Below are 21,486 nucleotides of genomic sequence, written 5' to 3'. Positions count from 1 at the left end.
GCCTTCGAAGCATGTAATGAAGCGTATCAGCAGGCCGCTGCGCAGTGGAATAAGCAGAATACGGCCTACATGGCGTATATAGGAGTAAGTTTGAATCTTTCTTCTCGCAAGTAGATGACAAGTCTCGGTTTGATGCTTTATTTCGCAAAGCCTGACTTGTAACCTATCTTGCGAGCACCGATGACTTCTTTGTCTCTCGGTACACCGCCACCGGACCCCGTTCCCATTGCGGGGGACATGCCTATCATGCCATCGAGGGCAACTTTCGCTATGACTTACTACGGATCCACACCGGTAAGTTCTTTGCCAAACCGGTAGTTACCACTTTCCTTTGCCTCGCAAGTTGCTAACATGTAGGGAACATGTAGGGAACGGGATGCTCGGGAACCAGGCCTCGCGGGGTGGGCGCGAGGTCACACCGGTTCATGGAGGTGCCTCTCCGTCTCCTGGGCGTACTCCGTCGACTTCTCCTGGGCGTACTCCCAGTGCCTCTCCGTCGACTTCTCCTGGGCATACTCCCGGTGCCTCTCCGTCGACTTCTCCTGGGCATACTCCCGGTGACTCTCCAGCTGGTTCTTCTGCAGCTTCTACTGGAGCGCAACCTCGGCACCGGGCTTCTCGTTTCGCCAACGATGAGGGAGGATACACCCCGCCCGGCTCCTTCATGCGCTAGTCAGCTCACACTATCTATGCGCTTGCTTGCTACTACTATGTATTTGGATGACATGGCACTCTCCTCTTGTATACTATTATGCGCACCATGTATGCTACTATGTGGATTTTATGCTATTTTGGTGAATTATGGTGAATTATGGTGAATTAGGATGAATTTGGATGAATTTCGATGTATGAACTGCTGTACTGTGCAAAGTGAACTGCTGGAACGGTGCAAAGTGAACTGCTGGAATTTTAAAAAAAATTGAGCAGGTCTACGCCGAGGGCTATGCCGTCGGCATAGACCCTGCTGCAACCATATGGTCAGGTCTATGCCGAGGGCATTGCCCTCGGCGTAGACCTCCGCCTGGCAGCCGCGCGCAGCGTGCCGCGTGTCCCCTGCATGGCCCATGCAGACGTCGAGGGTCTGGCCGTCGGCGTAGACGCCGCAGATGGCAGCCTCGCGACGCGCCACGTCGCTCCACGGCGCGCAGTTGGCGTGGCTACGCCGAGGGCAACGCCGTCGGCGTCTGATGCACCTCCGTTAACGGCGATGGCGCGCCGTGGCCAGACGCCGAGGGCAGCGACGTCGAGGGTGAGGTTGCACCGTCGGCGTAGGCGTCGTACGCCGACGGCCAGGCCTACGCCGACGGCACGGAAGCCTACGCCGAGGGAGCTGAATGCCGAGGGCATACGCCGAGGGCTGCCGTCGGCGTAGCCTACGCCGAGGGCCTGGCGTGGCTACGCCGAGGGCAGCCGGCCGTCGGCGTCTCCTCGGATTCCTGTAGTGCCTTAACTAAATCGGTTTTCCTAATCCTCGGTCGACCGAGAATTAGATTAGAGATCGGTCTGGCTACACTAGTTATATTTGCATTGTGATTTGTGTGTTACGTGAGTTGCCAATGAGTTGCAACTAAGTGTTTTTAAATTGCAAATAGGTTTTTTTTTTTTTTTGAGAAGTAACCGCGTTCACTAACCTTAACACAACAGAGCAATACAACGCACGCGGAAACACCCAGAAGAAACGAGAAAGGACACGCGTCCAGGAACATTTGCGAAAAGACCCCTCGCCAACAAAAAAATACAAAGAAACCCCTAGGAGTCCCCGCAAGCACCATCGTCTCCGCCCATCACCGGATCCGAACCAGCACCATCGCCGTCTGGCTTTACGAGTCGAAGAAGAATCTCCCCGCACGCGGAGGAGCCACTGACGTTGGGGTGCGTCGACCGGGGATCATCCCCATGCTGCAAATCGGACCCCAGCTCCACCGATTCACACCGACCAAGTCGGGGGAGACCGGCAGACCTGCCGCCGTCGGGCCTCCAACCTGCTCCCGAGCCGCCCTCCTCTCCCGGCTGCCGAGGCCACCAAGGGCAACGTCCAGCAGCCGCCATCTTCACTCCTGTACATCTTCTTCGAGCTTCCCGGCGGCGCTGGAGGAGACGCCGCCGTAGCGCGGATGAAGCTGAAGAACAAAATCCCCCAACGAGTGCTCCGCCGACACCTCGAAGAACTCGCCTGGGAACCCTGCATCCGCCGTCCTGGACGAGCGGCGGAAACACCTGTCCGTGGCTCCTCAGCGCCGCCGTGAAGCGCCGTCGAGGCGGTGGCCCGGACAACTTTATTTGCGGTGGCGGCGTCGACACCGACCGAGCGCCAGCACCCAAACACGCTACCCTACACCTATCTACACGCCGGGCCAAGGGAGCTGGAGTTCCCCCACCCTCCCCCCGCCGCCGAAGCGACGAGAGAAGAGAGAGGGAGCCAGCGCCCTTGCCGGCGGCAGTGGACGGAGGGAAACGGGGCTCCTCCCTTTTCACCTCTCTCTACTGTAGCTAGAGATAAGGAAGAGAGGGAGAGCAAACTAACTGAAACCCAGATAGGTTGCAACTGTGGAAAATCACCCATAACCGTCTCATTTGCCTCTTGATTTATTTTTGCTGGTAGTTTCAAGTGGATTGTGACTGAGAAAGAACTAATTAAGCTAATTTTTGCTGGACCGAGAACTAATCGCTACCTTAGGGCATCTCTAACCGATGTACAAAAACCGGTTAGAGGAGTAAAAGATGTCGTTTTACCCCTCTAACCACCACCGAACCGAAGTATAAAAACATTTACCGGAGTAATTATTTTACCCCTCGAGGGCGCCGACTCCTATTTTTTACTCCTCCACAGTTCAGAGGAGTAAAAGATTCCTCTCCCCCTCGCGCGTTCACACTGCCTCTTCGGTCTCTCCTCGTCCTCTCCTCCACCTCCGGTGACCACCGACGCCCCCAGCCGCCACCATAGCCACCCCCAGATGGCAGGATCATCTCACCGGCCATCTACGCCGCCCATACCCAGCGCTCGCCGCCGCCGCAGTCCCCCGCCGCAGCCCCACATCGCTCCCACTCCACGCCATCATTCCCCTCTCCGAACCGAAGTATAAAAACATTTACCGGAGTAATTATTTTACCCCTCGAGGGCGCCGACTCCTATTTTTTACTCCTCCACAGTTCAGAGGAGTAAAAGATTCCTCTCCCCCTCGCGCGTTCACACTGCCTCTTCGGTCTCTCCTCGTCCTCTCCTCCACCTCCGGTGACCACCGACGCCCCCAGCCGCCACCATAGCCACCCCCAGATGGCAGGATCATCTCACCGGCCATCTACACCGCCCATACCCAGCGCTCGCCGCCGCCGCAGTCCCCCGCCGCAGCCCCACATCGCTCCCACTCCACGCCATCATTCCCCTCTCCGATTGGCGCCACAGAGGCATCAGTGGCAGCCGCGCCGTTCAACCGGCACCCTCGGCCTGCCGGTGCTGGCCACACCGATCTACCGCGGCATGCCTCAGAGGGAGTGGGGGGCTTGGGTCATGGAGATAACCGACCGCAACACCCGCGGAAGGTGTGGATCGGCTCCTTCCGGTCGCCGGAGCAGGCCGTATACGCCTTTGACATGGAGAACCTCCTGCTCCATTGTGCGGTGTATTGAGTATTGAATCATTGGGCCCCTTCCCAAAACCTATACAAGTATAAATTTTGCTGAAATCACACGCTATTATTGCAGATGCCTTTAGACCGGTTCGAGTCAACAAGACGCCATGTGAACTGAGCCGCCATGTGAACTCCTACCATCTATGGGTAACTTCCTTTTCCTCTCTCGAGCTCTCCGCTCCCTCTCTCTTCAGGTCTCTCAAGATCTGGGCCGCTCGGCCCCTCTCCCTCTCTTCTCCGGCGTGAGCCGGCGTTGAGGCGGGCGGGGGACCCTCCCCTATGCAGTAGTAGTTTAGCTGTAGCGTATTTGGTTAGGTTTCTTCCTGGTTCTGCCTCCATGGCGTATGGCGTCATGCCGATGTGGGGGATTTGGTCGCCGGTGCACGCGAGCTGCACCTGGTGGCCGGTGGCTGTTTCTCTCCTTCTCATGGAGCTCCGGTGGTTGGAGCCGTATGTGAGCGGGAATGGGCTTCTCACCGTCCCAATGAATAAGCTCGAGCTAGTTGCCGGTGAGGATGAAGTTGGATTTGCTACTCTTCATGTCTGCTACAATCATCAAGGAGGTGGGGGAGTGGACCGGAAGGGAGACGTTCTGATTTCTTCTCAGCGGTGGGGATTGATGCTGCATCTTGCGGAGATTCTCAACGGCGGCGATCTGGCGCCGCTGTTATCCTCGGCCATGGTGGCTACTCCGCGCCGCGGTCCTGTGGGCTCTGTGGCTTCTTCAACCTCCAGGCCGGCGGGCCAAGAAGGAGGCCTTTTCGCGACTCCGTCACGGCGCTCCATCGTCACGCCTTCGCCAAGTGGTCTCGTCCCCGGCGTCGGTGATGTCGGCCGTGATGCCGAGTTCATCATCAAGCTGCGGTGGAGAAGGACTCAAGGACTTGATTGCTTTCTCTTGTTTTGTTTTGGGGTCCTTTATGTAAAAGTGCAGGTCATGGTTGTATTTTCTTCTCTGTTTTGGACGTTGCAGCAATTTGTAATCCCACCGCTTTAATATAAGCAGCATCTGGGACCTTCTGGTCCCGATCCTTGTTCAAAAAAAAAAAAAAAACCATCTATGGGTACGAAATAATAAATCTGGTAAAGACAAATCATTCACCAGCTAGCACGACACATACAGCTGTTCCATCTCTGTACCGATCCGCACAAAAAGAACTTGATAGAGACAAGGACTCGGCACGAAGTTGACTTGATACAGTTGGTGGCATCAGAACTCCAATAGGGTCAGATCAAGCTGCAGACCAACTTAAGGGACAGGTTAAGAAGCCTAATTGCCAGATTTCAGTTGGTTTTAGACTTCAAAATCCGTAGAAAACCGATGCATATGTAACTAGAAGAGCACTCCAAACTGAGTTCGTACAAAAAAAAGGGACAGGACGACAGATCGAGAGATTAGGGGAACAAGAGAACCAGCGCACCAGCTGCCCAACTAATTATCGGCACACACACGACGACGGCGGCGGACTCCCCGCTGCGCGGTCGGTCAGCGGAGCCCTCGTCACCTAGTCGACGAAGCCGATGGGCGTCTCCTCCTTGTAGAAGCGGCTCCATGCGCTCTCCTTGTAGTAGCGCCGGCGTTCCTCCACCTCCCTGGGGCGGAGGCAGTGGCCTGCTCCTCTCGAGACTACCGGCGCGGCGTTCCGCCATCTCCCCGGGGCAGCGGCGGACTCCTCCTCTCGAGTCTCCCAAGCGGCGTCCCTCAACTCCCCGGTGCGGCGCCTCCCCACGGCGGTCTCCCCGCGGCACTACTCGGCAGCGGCCTCGCGTGCTGCTCCCCATGGCGGCCAGCGAAAAGAGTTTGGGGATTGCGTGTGTGTGTGTGTGTGTGACTAGGGGAGCTCGTGGGGAAGAGATAATGACGGGAGGATAAGGTGCGGTACTGCGGTGGGTCGGCGGTTAGTGAGCACGGTGCCACAGTCATACGCGGAAAAACAAAGACTTGGTGTAGAGTTGACCTGAAACAGTGTCCGGAACCCAGGCTTTACTTAGATCAGATCTGAAGCTGGAGCGTCTACCTTCACCGCTCTTTGCTCCCAGCCCCCTCCCCCAACCTTGAGCAGCGGCGGCCATGGCGGAGCTCGGCGGAATGCTTGCCGCTGCCATCCTCAAGGTGGTGGGTGACCAGATTGGTTCTGCCATCGGCGGTCAGATTAAGCTGCACAAGAACTTTGACAAGGAGCTGAAGAAGATGAAAATGGCGCTGGAGTCTGTCGACGCCCTGCTCGAGGACGCCGGGAGGCGGTCGGTCACGGATAAATCTACACTTCTGTGGCTGAAGCGGCTCAAGGACGCGACGTACGCCATCTCAGACAAAATGATTGATGACTTCGAGGCCGATACAGAACCAATCACTCAGCCGTCTCCACGGAAGGTATGTGTGCGCTGCAGGCCACCGGCCTGTTTGTTCTACCTTGTTCTTCCACTATCGAAACAATAAGTCATTCATCACTTCTTTCTATAGAAACTTGCTAGAGCTAATTAAATAGAACTGGGCTAGGATGGATTGGCTTAGGCTACGCAACTGGCAAAGTTACTAGTAGTACTCCAAATCTCAGCCCTTTTCCTCGAACTCTGCCCTCTGTGGCGACTATGGCGACTTGCCGGAGACTGGCGTGATGCCGTTCAAATCCCCTTCCGGATACCTTCAACTGCTTTCTTCCTCCCATCTTCACCATATTCAGCTCATCCTGATCCGTTTTTCCTTTACACCAGCAAGCTCTCAGCAGTTCAATCACAGTACAAGACTGCCAGAAGTGGCTGCCGAACCTTGGTGGTTTTCCGATCTCCTCTCTCTCTTGAAGATTCCCTCTTATTCCTCCCCAAATCCCGTTTATCCTTTGCTTCTCACCCTTGCCAATTTCTCCATCTCCTCAATCAGCTCCTCTCCAATAGAATCCTTCTTTTCTTTAGGGAACGAGGAGCCACGATCCCCCACTCCAACCCCCAAAAAAAAAAAATCCTAAATTCTCCTCTTCTTGCTGCTGCTTGAACGATTGACCACCTGTGGTCTGCGATTCGACTGGATTCAAGATTCTTGGGTGCTTGATTTGTTCTGCACGGAGGACGAAACTCGAATCCAGGCCTCTTCCGCCAGCACCAGTTCACCTCGTAACGCTGCGCACGTCCAACTCTGCGCTTATCGCTTCTGCATAGTCGTGTCCTGTCATCGGTTGCGTCAGTAACCTTTCAATCCGGAGAAAGTCAACACCAATAGTCAGGGGCATCACCACAGTTCACATGATGCCATGAAGGCTCTGGGTTGGAACTGCCATGGCATGGGCAAGGACCTTGGCAGTGAGAAGATGTGCTACCTTGCTAGGATGATAAACTCCACAAAAGCTCAGGTAACCTTTGTCTCTGAAATTAAATCGTCTAGAGTAAAATCTTCTGATCTTGTTACTAGGTTTAACATGTCTGGTAGTATTGTTGTTCCTTCGCAACGACGCTCGGGTGGGCTTTGGATGATGTGGACTGATGATCTCCAAGTCTCCGTTCATGATGCCAACTTCCATCTTATTTTAGCTACAATTGTTCTTACTAGTACTAATAAGAAGTTTGGCCTTGTGTGTATTTACGGAGATCCCTATCATCGACAGACCACCCACATATGGGATCAAGTGGCTTCTTTTGTGTATGATAATTGCAACTTGTCCATGTTATGCATTGGGGATATGAATGAGTTGTTGTATGATATCGACAAAAATTCTCCGAATATTAATCGTTCTCGTATGGTTGCTTTTCGCTCTTTGGTTAAACAGTGTGGGTTCTTTGATCTTGGGTTTAGTGGACCAGCTTACACTTGGACTAATAAACGTTTCTCATCAAACCCTACTTACGAAAGACTTGATAGATGCTTAGTCAATGCTGAGTGGTGTGCTGATTATCCCATTTCGAATGTTTACAACATGCCTATCATCCATAATCTTAGTGATCATGCGGCGATTTTATTATCCACGGATGGCCCTGTTCGTAGAACAAAACGACCCTTTAAATTTGAAAATTGGTGGCTCAAAGAGCAAGACTTTCAATCCCATGCAAAAGCTGTTTGGGAAACCAGTTCAAAGCGCTCTTTCTCGGCCAGAACTAACCACCTTGCAGGAGCGCTAAGAGTCTGGTGCAGGAAGAAAAAACCATTGCAGCAAGAGCTCAATACACTTGAAGAGGAAATCAAGCAAATTCAGATGCAACCTACACATCTCCAGGATCATAACCTCGAGGCTTCGTTGGTTAACAGGTACGAGCAAAATATGACTAAGCTAACAGATTACTATGTGCAGAGAGCAAAAAAACAGTGGATTAAAGATGGTGATAGGAACACTTCCTACTTTCATAATGCAGTCCTGAAGCGTAGGAGAAGAAACACAATTGTTTCAGTTAAAGATGAAAATGATATCATTCAGTTCATGCCTGATCAAATCAGTAACACTTTTGTGAATTACTTTAGAAATCTTTTTGCTTCTCCGAATGCTAACTTTGGCAGGCCATTCATGGGATCCGAGCTCCCACAAGGAAGTCAAGACTACACCTACACCATACCTGACAGGCAAGAGCTTCTACAAACTCTCAACGACATGAAAAGAAATGCTTCACCAGGACCAGACGGATTCAATGTAGAATTCTACTTATCCACTTGGGAGTGGATTGGAGACGATGTCACCATGTTGGTAAGATCCTTTTTTCAGACAGGAGTTCTTCCTGCGCATATAAATGATACTCATATTGCTCTAATCCCCAAGAAGTTGGTTCCCCTTGTCCCAGCTGACTATAGACCCATCAGCCTCTGCAATGTTATCTATAAGCTTATTGCAAAATCTGTAGCAAACAGACTCAAACCTCACTTGCCAGACTACATCCACCCTTCGCAGCAAGCTTTTATCGAGGGTCGTCGTATTAGTAACAACATCATTATTGCCCAAGAAATAACCCACTCCTTTGCTCTTACCTCCTGGAAACACCAAGCATTCATGCTCAAAATTGATCTTGCCAAGGCCTTCGATCGAATAGAGTGGATCTTCATTGTTGCAGCTCTCTCACGAAAAGGGTTGCATGGTCATTTCATAAATCTGGTTCATGCTTGCATTTCTTCGCCAACTTTCTCGGTTGTCATTAATGGCCAACCATTTGCTAGTTTCCGCAGCGACCGAGGAATCAGGCAGGGTTGTCCCCTATCCCCATATCTTTTCGTTCTCGCAATCAATGAGCTCTCTCTAGCCTTGCAGGATGCCATGTCAAACAGCTCCCTGGAAGGTATCACCTTAGGTCTAAATTGCCCTCCTATTCACTCGCTTTTATTCGCTGATGATCTTTTAATATGTGGCAAGGCGACTTTCCAGGAGGCTTCGACTATGCGAGATATTCTTCATCAATTTTTCTTTGCCTCTGGACAAACTCCAAACTGGTCTAAATCAGGTATCCTTTTTAGTAAGCATGTTCATCCCAATACAGCCATGACCATTAAGCAAATCTTCCCGGTGCCAGACATTGATGCATCCTTCACTCATCTTGGTCATCCTCTCGTTCTTCCGGGGAAAGACAGAACATCGGCTTACAACTTTGTGCTTGAGAAGTTCAAATCCAAATTAAGCACTTATAAGGCAGACAAGCTTTCCCATCCAGCTAGGCTTAATCTCATTCAATCTGTTTTCTCCTCCATCCCAGTTTACTATATGTCCAACATCTTGTTCACAAAAAAATTCATTACAAAGTTGAATTCGATAATTCGGACTTTCTGGTGGACTGGGGTTAGAGAGGAAGCTTCTAGTCGTGCGCTTTGCTTAAGAGCATGGAAAGACATCTGCACACCTAAGAAAGAGGGGGGTTTAGGCATTCGCAATTTCCAGGCGATTAATCAAGGCCTAATTCTCATGGCAGCTTGGCGAATTGCCGCGAACCCTCATGATTTGCTTCACAGAGTGCTTAAGGCCAAATATTTTCATGACACCTCCATTTGGCGCCCAAATTTGCACGTTCCAAAATCTGCCTTCTGGACCTCCATCCTCAAAGTCATTCCCCTTCTGCAAACTCATTCTTTCTTCCAAATAACTCAAGGCAATATTTCTGTTTGGAGCACTCCATGGTGTCAAGCTTGGACTAGAATCTACGATGATTTGATCCTCCAGCAGCAGACATTTGTATATCCGGCACTAGTCAAAGATTTGTGGCTTCCTGACCAGCGAGCTTGGAATGAGCAACTTATCGATACCTTATTCCATCAGCCCACGGCTCAGATTATCAAGCAAACTCCTATTATTTCCTCCCAGGAACAAGATATCTTGTGCTGGAAGCTCACTCCGAATGGTAAATGCAATTCAAAAAGTGCTTATCGTACTTGTTTGCAGAGATTACACGAACTAGGGGAGCCCAGACCAACACCACTACCACCTGCTACTATCCAACTTCTTAATCAGGTTTGGAAGGACAAGAATATCATTCCAAGAGTACAAGCTTTTGCTTGGCGTTTTCTGCGAAGGGCTATTCCTACAGGAGTTCGTGCTGGTAAGTATTCTAAGCATATCAGTAAGCTTTGTTGCAGGTGTGGTTTGGAGGAAGACGACATTCATCTTTTCTTCACATGCCACTTCGCCAGGATTGCATGGTTTGGTGCTCCGTGGTTTATTCGCACTGATATTCTTACTCATAACTGTAGCTCCTTAACGCAGATTCTTTTGAACTTGCAAAATCTGAATCATCCACATGCTTCTCTACAGAATATCTTAACTTTCATGTGGTGTATTTGGAAGTCCAGGAATGACTGTCTTTTTAACAGGAAAAATGGGGCTCCATATCAGATAAACATTAATGCTCAAGCTCTTTGCAATAATTTAGAGCTGCATGATTCTTCTAATCCTACATTGCAGGTGCAGAAAAAGATCAATTCTACTTCAACCAGTATGCTTCCATCTACAGGAAATACTATCAAGACAGATCTTTCAATAGAAGGACCCAAGGTATACTCTGATGCGGCATGGAAGACACGAAGAACTCCAGCAACGGGAAAAAACACAAAGACAGGTCTTGGCGTTTTTTGCCACTTTCAGGATGGACATCATGCTACGAAGATTTTCATCCAAGCATCCACGGAGATGGTGCCATCTCCACTACATGCAGAAGCTTTCGCACTTGTGCTAGCAGCAAGGGTCGCTACTATACTTCAGCTCCAGCAAGTCACTTTTCTGGTTGATAACCTATCTCTAGCTAAAGCTGCTGCTGCTAATTCTGCAACTGATCCGCATGCTCTATGGGAGATTCGACAGCTTGTAGCGAACTTTCAGGAGATTTCTCAGATGCTTCAACCGAAGGTTTATCACATTACCAGAGACTTAAACGGAGTAGCAGACATCTGTGCACATCAGGCGACCAGACGATCAAAGTCTGGACCTATTTTTAGTTGTATCAACTCAGCTCATGCAAATAGGCCTTGGCCCATAACTCTAGCTTTTCAAAATTCGAATCTCCAAGGCTTTGTAATGCACGATGTATTATGTTCATGAGCTAAATGAATTTGGCGCCTCTGGCGCCTCTCCTTGTTCAAAAAAAAAAAAAAAAAAAAAAAAAGAGCTAATTAAATAGACAAGTTAGAATAATTTTTTGATATGATTTAACTTTTCTAGATGTTGTAAGATTTTTCATGTCTGAGCTTAGTTTTCTTATAGTTTTGTCATGGTCATACATTCTGAATCTTTCAAAAATATGAAAGAAGATTTGGTCTTATAGAAACTTGATGTTTTTTCGAAAATCCAGTTGTGCCAAATGCCTTTGTAGTATAGAACTATAAAGCTGGTCGAGTTCTCACTCTAGTAACAAATCAATTGTCTTGCGGTTCTCATTCAAAAAATATTTGGCAATTATGATCCCGTGTCTCATAGTTGGTCCCAAGATTACAATGGCCAACAAGATGGAGACGGTGAGGGAGGATCCGAAGGTGATAACCGATCAGCACAAGGAATTCAGATTATGGGAAGACGCTAATGCCAATGAGCCAAAGGTTACCGATATACGGGAAACCACGTCAATCATGGAGACACATGTTGTTGGGAGGGCCATTGCGGAAGAGGAAATATTGGCTTCTTTATCCGAGAACATGCAAAACGAGATCACAATCCTTCCCATATGTGGAATTGGAGGCCTTGGAAAGTCAACCTTGGCAAAAATGGTTTACAATAATTCCAAATTCAAAGAATACTCTCGGGTGTGGGTTTATGTGTCACGGATATTTGATTTGAAGAAGATTGGCAATTCTATAATATCACAACTATCAATGGAAGTGAAGGAGAGTGAGTACGAGTACAATGCAGATGATACACAATTGTCTTCAAAAGCTCCTTGCTGACAAGAAGATTCTTATTGTTCCGGATGACCTCTCGGGAGGGTGAGCAATTACAGCTCGAAGAGTCTAATCGATATGCTTGCAGATTGGGAAGAGCGATAACGTGGTAGTCATAGTAACCACACGTGATGATGTCATTGCAGAAAAATTTTGTACCATCCAACCATACAAATTAGCACCATTGACTGATGAAATGTGCTGGTCTATAATAAAGCAAAAGAGTGCATTTGAATCTAGAGATGACAAAGAACAATTAGAGGAGATAGGTAAGGTCATCGCAATGAAGTGTTGTGGTGTGGCTTTAGCAGCTATCTCTCTTGGACACATGATGCAATCTATGAAACCAAGTGAATGGGAATCGAGTGAGGGATAGTAATATCTCGGAATGCATCTTCTTCAATAGATCCAACTTCTTCGCAAGTGCTTGCATCTCCGAAATTGAGCTATAGTTTTATGCCTTCATATCTCGAAGCTGTGCTTTGCTTATCGTGCAATATTTCCAAAAGGTCACAAGATAGCAAAAGATGATCTTATTCTCCAATGGGTTTCTCTTGGGTTCTCTACGTGGGAGCTTGGTGAAATATACATTAGTCAACTTTTGGGACTCTCTTTCCTTGAACATTCCAAGTCACCATCGGTGAGTTTATACTCGTATACCTTATGTGATTGAATGTATTTTACTTTCTTCAAACTACTGCAAGGTCACTTAAGTATATAGTGCATATTTTTTAAGTACACAAGATGCAAGATATTGAAATGATAGTATAACATATACAGAGGTGTAACTTGCAAAACAGAACTTTTCCAAATAAGTTCTTAAACATTTCATAAATTGATACACATAGAACACCCACTTGTACATTATTGCACTAGCTCCTAGTACAACCCCACAATATTCAACTACTAATTCTATTGCGGCATGCTCAAAATCAAGAAAAAACATATCAAGTAGTGATTGCTAGGAGCAAAACGAAATGCCAAACACGAGGTCTAAAGTTTGCATCCTCATATAACGTATGATAAACAAGTCTCTTACTTCCACTTCCTGTGTATAGCATGATCTCTTGGTACGAAAAGTTAACCCTCTGTTTTTTCTTACATGTTATTTTAAATGTAGGTTACAAAATTTATATTTGATTTTTTATGTGCAAATGTTTTATTATATTTCTTGCAATTTTTTTATCTGATTGTATCTTTTACTAGCATATAAATAAATAAGTGGCGGCCAACATTCCTGCTTCCAAAAGTAAAATCTAATAAAGATAGGGTTACCTTGGGCAATTCACTAGAAATCCTGAAGGGTTCTCACTCCTTAACAGGGCAAGCCAAGCCCTCGATGAATATACATATATTTCAAGGGAAAGTTTTTATTATTATTCACTTACGTAGGACACTAACAAATGCACATTTTTCCTATAAAGACGAAACATGCCATAATACTGAAAGATGCATAGCAAAAGTTTGAACTAAAATGCATGCCTGCAACGCGCCAATTTGGAGTGTTGCATTCTTGTGGGATTAATAATCCAATTACCGAAATCCACATATTATAGAGCATTGTGGCTATTTAGAATTTGATACTACAATAGTAAATATTAAAACAGAACAGTTTCATGCACACATACTACCACACTCACACATGTGTCGGTTTAGAAATCCCTAAGTGCAAGTGAATGGAGTGAAAAAATCTTAACTTCCCCTAGAAACTAAGTTGTTGCCCACATAGTTTACTTTCACATACTACCACACTCACACATGTGCCGGGTTTGAAATCCCTAAGTGCAAGTGAATGCCGTGAAAATTCTAAACTTTCCCTAGAACCAAGTTGTGCCCACATAGTGTACTTTCATTACTAAACTTTCATGACCAAACTTTTCCAGAAAATCCGTACCAAAGAACATTATTCTACAAAAAGAGAATTGCATATCCGCATAGCATACTTTCATAACTAAAATTTTCGATATACAAGGATAAATATATAATACTGTGCTGTTAATTTTTAGGGAAGTAATATGAACTGATCATCACAACTGTGTGGATTTATTCAGTATACTATTACTTTGGATTAGTTTTGGCCACAATAACATAACTGGTTCCTTATCGGATACCAGAGCTCTGGCCACTGACATAAGCACTCTTTGGAAACAGCACTCTTTGGAAACAGATTTTACTGAACCTAGGCTACAACCAGATGGATGTGATCATCACTTCAGATGACTTTTCTAAGCTGACGGAGTAACATAAGTCCATTTGTGGGATTTGTAATCCAATTCTATTGGTATATATGAAATACCAAATCCACATATTATATGCCACTAGGATTATTTAGAATTTGAGACCAATCATACATGAAACTGACACCCACATACTGCCACTTACACACTAGTGCCACTTAGGCCTTGTTTGGATACAGTGTTTCAACACAACTGGTCTACCTTAGTCCCAGGCAACCGACAAAAAATTGTCTTTTGGATGAGGCATTCAAAACAGGGATAAGGGAAAAATGGTTTCCACAATCCAAGCAATTAGAATTTTGGGAAATCCATATTCATCGTTCTTCTGAAAACGCGGTTATAGGAAACTAATTACAGCTACCCCCATTGTTTCTCAACAAAATTTCCAAACAGGATTTTTCATCTACTTATTCTTAAGAACCGAGTAATTAGTAATACTGGTTTTCGAGAAATCTTCCGAAACAAGTTTTCCTAAAATCTAGCGCAAAAACTTTATATCCAAACAAGCACTTGAGATTTCCCTGAACCAGCGGAGGAACAATATTTAGAGCTTAAGAAACAATATTCCGCTCTGATCAGCGATCTGGTCTGGATTTTAAACTATAGTCAAAACACAGTGGCTTGATCTAGTATAATATTACAACGAAAAATACAATTTCTGATCAACTAACTATTCCTACCCTAAAATAATAAATCATATAATTTGCTTCGGAACTGTCCAAACTATGTAGATTTCTTTCATGATGGTATAGCGAAGGTTTCTGCATACAAGTCTAACCAGCATTAGGAATCTGACATATAAATTTTTGTGTTGCTTTTTATGCCTTCACACTTTTCTGGAAATTCTGATGAATTTTCTCTAGTCTACATAATTTATTTATGAGTTTTCTAGACTTCTTTCATCGTATGATTACTTTTTCTTCTTTGGTTTCTTAGGAGTTCTCATAATTTTGGAACTCTGTTATTATTTCAATATGATGTTAATTGACTGCCATGCATTGAGAAACACCATCACAACATCCGAAACTGCTTTGCACTTGTCCGAGAAATGAATTATGTTCGGCCGTGACACTTAAGCACATACTTATCTAATTTTACAGTTTACAGTTCAGCGAAAAAATCTACACTTGGGAAACAAGAGAGAAGCACAAGTAGAATTTACTATTCAATAACGAATTTCATTCATAAATTAGCTTAAATATAAGAAACCCCAAAATCTGACTCCGTAAAATGATTTTCCTGCAGACTATCAAACTGTATGATGAAGATATTACATTGTTCACCATGCATGATCTGGTACATGACTTAGCAAGATTAGTAATGGACGATGAAATCCTTGTCGCTGGCAAAGGTAGGAACACTAAGGGAAGCTGGTACCATTATGCATTGCTTGATGATTGTACTAAGCCATTGGACTTGGAGTCATCCAAGATAAGGGCACTGCGTTTTATGGACTGTGACAAAACTGAACTTCACCGTGTTGCATTTTCATCTGCCAAGTCCTTGCGCGTCCTTGACTTAAGCGAGTGCATCATACATAAGTTGCCAGATTCTATTGGTGTATTGAAGCAGCTGAGGTATCTTAATGCTCCTAGAGTCCAAGATGCAGTCATTCCGAATGATATCAGCACGCTCTCAAAGTTAATGTACCTCAACCTTCATGGGTCTTCTAGAATCTTGGCTTTGCCAGAATCCATTGGAGAAATTGAAGGTCTGGCATATCTTGATTTGTCCGGTTGTTCAGAAATTGAAAAGTTGCCAGAATCATTCGGGAGGCTAAAAGAATTAGTGCATCTTGATTTGTCAAATTGCTCTTGTATTGGAGGTGTATCGGAGTTCTTGGGCAGCCTCACAAAACTGAAATATTTGAACTTATCTCACTGCAAAAAAATTGGAGAGATGCCAGAAGCTCTGGGCACCTTATCCAAACTAGAGTATTTGAACTTATCATTCAGCTCATATCTTGAAAGTTGCCAGGAAGCAGAAGTTTTGGGCACCCTGGCCAAACTTGAGTATCTGAACTTATCTTCAGAGGCTTGTGATCTTCGAAAGCTCCCCGAAGCTTTGGGCACATTCATTCAACTCAAGTACTTAAACTTGTCAGGTTGTAAGAATATGCCAGAACTGCCGAGGTCATTTCGGAGTCTAAAAATTTTGGTGCATCTTGATCTATCAGGCTGTCATAGTATTGATTGTCTAGATGAAGCTTTGGCTGGTCTTTCCAATCTGCAACATTTGAATTTACAGGGTACAAGTATCATGTTGTTGCCAGAAAATGTGACCAAACTCAGGTATTTGAATGTGTCTTGGCTGATGAATAGGAATGAAGATATCATAGACAGTATCATCAACTATATATGCAGTTATCTTTCCAATCTGGAGCATTTGGACTTGTCTAATAATCGTATGAGAAGTATACCTGAAAGTATTTGTAACCTCAGAAAGCTGCATACATTGAACCTCGCAGAATGCCGGTCTCTTGAAAAGATACCAGGTAGTATAGGTACAATGGATAGTTTGAAGTTTCTTGATATAAATGGTTGTTCGTTTATCTCCAAAGCCCCTCAGCTTGGTAGTAGTGCATTATCATTACCACACTTTGTGGTGCAGCCTGGTGATGGCCACTCTAGCAGCAACCTCGTCCTGCTACAACACATAGATCCTGTGGAGCTCAACTTGACTGGACTTGAAAATGTGAAATCTGTAGAAGAGGCCCAGCGTATAAATTTGATGGGGAAGAAAAAACTTGAGGACTTGAAACTGGAGTGGACTCCAGATGCTGAGAGGTTTGTGGATCACAAAATTTTGATGGAAAATCTGGTGCCACCAAGCACTTTGAAGTGGTTGGAGATATGTGGTTACAGCGGTGTCAGCTTTCCAGCCTGGCTAGTGCTGGACCAATTGCCAAACCTGGAGTGGCTGGTTCTCAGAGGCATGGCAAACCTGGAAGAGTGGACCACGTCACACTCCAGTGGTGAGCAGCACGTGCTTGAAAAGTTAAAAATTCATGATTGCCCCCTGTTAAGGCTGAAACCGCTTCCACCTAAAGCTAGAGAGTGGGTGATATCAAACAGCGATAAAGTGTTATCATCATGGGAAGAGTGTACTGGACCACACACCAATGCCACCTCCTCCTTTTCTCCTGTAACTACAAAGCTGTCAGTTGAAAACAGCAAGGTACCTCTGTATCACTGGAGGTTGCTTCAGCACTTCCCTGGCCTCACTGATTTGCATATTAAAGGCTCAGTCGATCTGATCGGCTCACCAGAGGTCCAACATCTCTCCTCTCTGAAGTCTCTAACACTAGAAGACAAATACTTGGAAGAGCTGCCAAAATGGCTGAACGAGAACCACTGGCAACTCAAAAGGCTACAACTGCGGGGTTGCAGCAACATGGCATCACTGCCGCACTGGTTAGGAGAATTAACCTCCCTCACAGAACTTGTCCTGTGGGCCTGTGATGTCTTGTGTTCTTTGCCAGAAAGCATACAACAACTCACCCGTCTCAAGATACTAAACATTATGAGCTGCCCTGAATTAAATCACTTGGGTGAAAGGGTATGTCTCCTGCCCAGCTCTCTGGTGACTCTTAGAATCTGGAATTGTAAGGGTATCAAGTGTTTGCCTGAGGGCATGGAACAACTCACCAACCTCCAAACACTAGACATTTCTAATTGCCCTGACCTAAAGCAGTGGTGCGGATTAGAGGAGAACATGTTGAAGCTGGCTCACATAAAAAACAAGGTACGTGTCCTACCAAAAGCTGGCTCTCTGTAGTACTAATCTTATTTTATTTTTACGTACTCTTTCTCCTTTTTCTTATATTAGAATTTACCCTGTCTTGCATTTATTAATCTTTCATGCAAAAATGTCTACATATTCATCTACTTTGCCTTGCAATTTTCCTTGTGTTAAACACCACTTCGCTTTGAAAAATAGAGCAGTAGAAAAAGGACGACTTATCTAGTTTTCTAGAGTACAACTACTGATAATAGCCACTAGTGTTGTAAAGATCGACATAGTAACCTGGCAATTCCTTTGCAGTACCGGCTAATCAAAGAACTGTCATTATTTACTTCGCAGGAAATTATCTAGAGCTAGCTGGTTCAGCTAGATAGTGTATATGAACATCAACTGCTGCTGCCCATGGTGACACCCGTGCTGGTATGGAAGCAAAGACCACGCCGACGCACAGAACACCCGTGTCTGACGAATTCGAGGCCGACATTCCGGTTTCAGGCGGTGGACTCCAGCTGCTCCAGCTCGCCCAGATGCCCATCATGCTTGGCGCGCAAGCTGGTTGTTTCCCAGAGGGGCCTCACCATAGCCGAAAGGCAAGTACTCTGCAACCTTCGACAGCCCCCCTCTCACCGGAGCAGATCGGCGCCCTCTCCACCATGGCGCCCTCCAGCCAAGCCGCCCGCCCCTGCCCAGATGGTTACCCCGGTCTAGCAAGCCATTGTTCTTTTGTCAGTTTGCATCAGGTCGAAATTGTATCCCCAATGAGTCACAACCTTGTTATCTGGAATGCCCGCGGCCTCAACGACCTTGCTTGTCGAGTAGTAGTGTGTGGATTGTTAGGAAGCACAATGCAGCGGTGTATAATAGCCACTGCTAATGAGAAGATCGACACAAGCTACTGGGGATTTGTTTGCAGCTCCAGCCAGTGCATCACAATTGGAAATTTGTCGCAACGTAACATTTGCTTGATGTATTCAGCTTATTATTCATATGAACTACTAGTGGAACCCAAGCTAATCAAACAATTTTCATTATTCTATTTGCAGGAATTTTACTAGGACTAGTGACCTACACAGGTTATACGCACACAGTAGGTTGCAAAATTGAGGGCCTGAATTAACTTTCAAGATTTCTTTCAGACTGATTGAGATTCATAGTCTCTAGCTTAGTTTGTTCGATTAAAAGAAAGCATGAATGTCAACGTGATGAAACAGTGATAACTCTGGGTGCTCTGTTAGTTTCGTCCTTTTCTTACCGAACAGTGTGTAGTTGTAATCTTTGTGACATCCATCTATGCCTTACTTATGATTCTGATACATGTTTGTGTTGGGCATGGTCCACAACTGAAACCAACATTCGCTCTACACTTTTAGAGCATGATACAGTATCTGTTGCTAGCTTGTGAAAGTACTAAAGAAAGGATGAATGTAAACGAGGCGGAACGCTTGAAATCTCAGAGGAACTCAGCATATTTGTACTGTTGTTTTGTGCATTGGGTAGAGGTACAGAAAATGAGCATGCCCGAGTCAGACTGTTGTTGTGGCTTGGGCGGTAGATTTGTTCTACCTCATCTAGTGTCCCAGCCTAACAGAACACCACCAATTTTGTGATTAAGCAAGATGTTCAGGGCGTATGGATTTTGCGTGTGATCATAAAAAAGAAGGCATATACTATTTGACAAACTGGAAACTACATCTCAAAAGTAATGCATACCCATCATTCATTTTCTGAATAATTTATATGCATCATCAACATTCAGAAATCATTCTCTGAAACCCATTGGTATGGTGTGGAAGGAAGAAGCAACTTACTGAGCGATCTTGTGGTCGCCGGCCATGTCCTTCCCGTCATCCATAGATCAGACGCCGGTTGCCTCTTGCAGGTCCGACGAACCCAAATGAGGGTCGAGAGAAAACGACTCGCGACACTGCCGCCTCAGTGTCGTCGCCGATGAATCGAATGTCGCGCATCACAGCGCAGCTTCCCTGTTTCTCCTCGCCGGCGCCGAGAAACATGGCAGGGCGTTCGGCACCCCGCTACTCAGAGCATCCATCCTCTGGGCAGGTGCTCCCATGAGATCGAGCACGTTCTCCTCCACGGGGACCGCACGGCTAGCACGCAGGACGCGAGGCGAGGATGCCCTCTTGCAGCCGGACCTCTCTCGCCCCGCCGGCCGCAAGGAGAAGAGAGGCCGCCGGATCCACTCATTCTCCGACGCCTCCGACGCCTGGTGCGTTACGGCCTCCTTTTACTGAAGTCCGATTTGGTGTGCGTAAATTTCAATGCTGCAGCGTGCACCAGGGAACTTGCTTGTAATGACTCTGTAGCTACTTGATATCAGATTAAACTCGAGAGACCACGTGCGGTTTACATTATTTCAGTTATGCTCTGCAGCATGGAATCCTCAAACACCAAATTTGCCGGGAACCTCGAGGCTGCACATCATCAAGCATTATTTGGACCTGGCTTTGTTTTGGGCGACACCCGCATGTTTCAAAAGTAGCCGACCGGTTTTGATGCACAGTAGAAGCGTCGGAAACCCTACGCTGACTGGAGTGAATCGGACGCGCCGGTGCCTCGTGACACGTCTGATTTCATCCATTTTTCTAGGTATGTCTTTATGGCTGGGTAGTACGATGTAATAAGGTAGTGTGATAGCTCGGTAGTTAAGACTACTCGGATTATTTTTCGAGGTATGACTTTATGGCTTCTAACTGATTGGAGAAAGATGGTGGCTGGAACAGGACGAATCGAGCTGAGGAGTTGCCTGAGCAAGCGCCTAACTGAGATACCCGAGAAGTAGCTGGCCAACGTCACAGGCCGGGAGCTGCAGTGCTTCTATACTCTATGTTGCTGCAGAGGAGGTGAACCTGAAAGGTGTTCCTCTGCTCCATGATGAGAATGTGCAGGGCTTGAAACTGACGAAGTAGATAGTGTTTGTTTTTCCTTGTTCTCGTCAGTTTGTGAACACACACCCCAGCAAATGCATGTCAACCCAAGTCCGGGCTAAAACTGCGAGATGCAGGTTAATCCAAGTTCTGTGGCATTTGCAGTTAATTTCAGCGGGCATGCAGGCTGTCACGATGTTCTTGTGACTAAGTAAGATGTTCAGGGCATATGGAGCTCTTGTGTATTAATCTCAAAAGAATGTGTACTCATTTTTATAAGAATGTATGCGCATCATCAACATTCAGAAATCAATGCTGTTAAACTCAGTCACATACATACTGTAGTGCAGAAGAAACTTACGGAGTAGGTTGTAATCTTGAGTTTCCCGGCAATGTCCTTCCCAGCGTCCTTAGAGACCACAGTGCGGTTGCCGGCTGCAGGTCAGACGAACTCAACTAGGGGCAGGGACTATGGAGGACGAACAACCACTTGCCGTGCAGCCGCCGCCTCGATCCCTCGCGGATGGATTGGAAGCTGGGCAGCGGAATAGCGCATTGCCGCGCAGTTGCCCTGTTTCTCCTCACCGTCGCCGGGAAACAGGGCAGGGCGCTGACAAATCTATGAATCGTAGGTCACCGCTGTGGCCAATGAGTAGGCGACGGCG

The 21,486-nt window shown here is 46.5% G+C and overlaps 1 pseudogene; it reads left to right on the top strand.

The window, feature by feature from the left end:
• The first annotated feature begins 5,700 nt into the window (after positions 1-5,700).
• Positions 5,701-20,863, top strand: LOC124648129 (annotated as a pseudogene).
• Positions 20,864-21,486: the final 623 nt, after the last annotated feature.

This window comes from Lolium rigidum, chromosome 4, assembly GCF_022539505.1.
Source record: "Lolium rigidum isolate FL_2022 chromosome 4, APGP_CSIRO_Lrig_0.1, whole genome shotgun sequence".
In the NCBI taxonomy this organism is placed as follows: domain Eukaryota; kingdom Viridiplantae; phylum Streptophyta; class Magnoliopsida; order Poales; family Poaceae; genus Lolium; species Lolium rigidum.
This window is presented reverse-complemented; position numbering and strand designations above follow the sequence as displayed.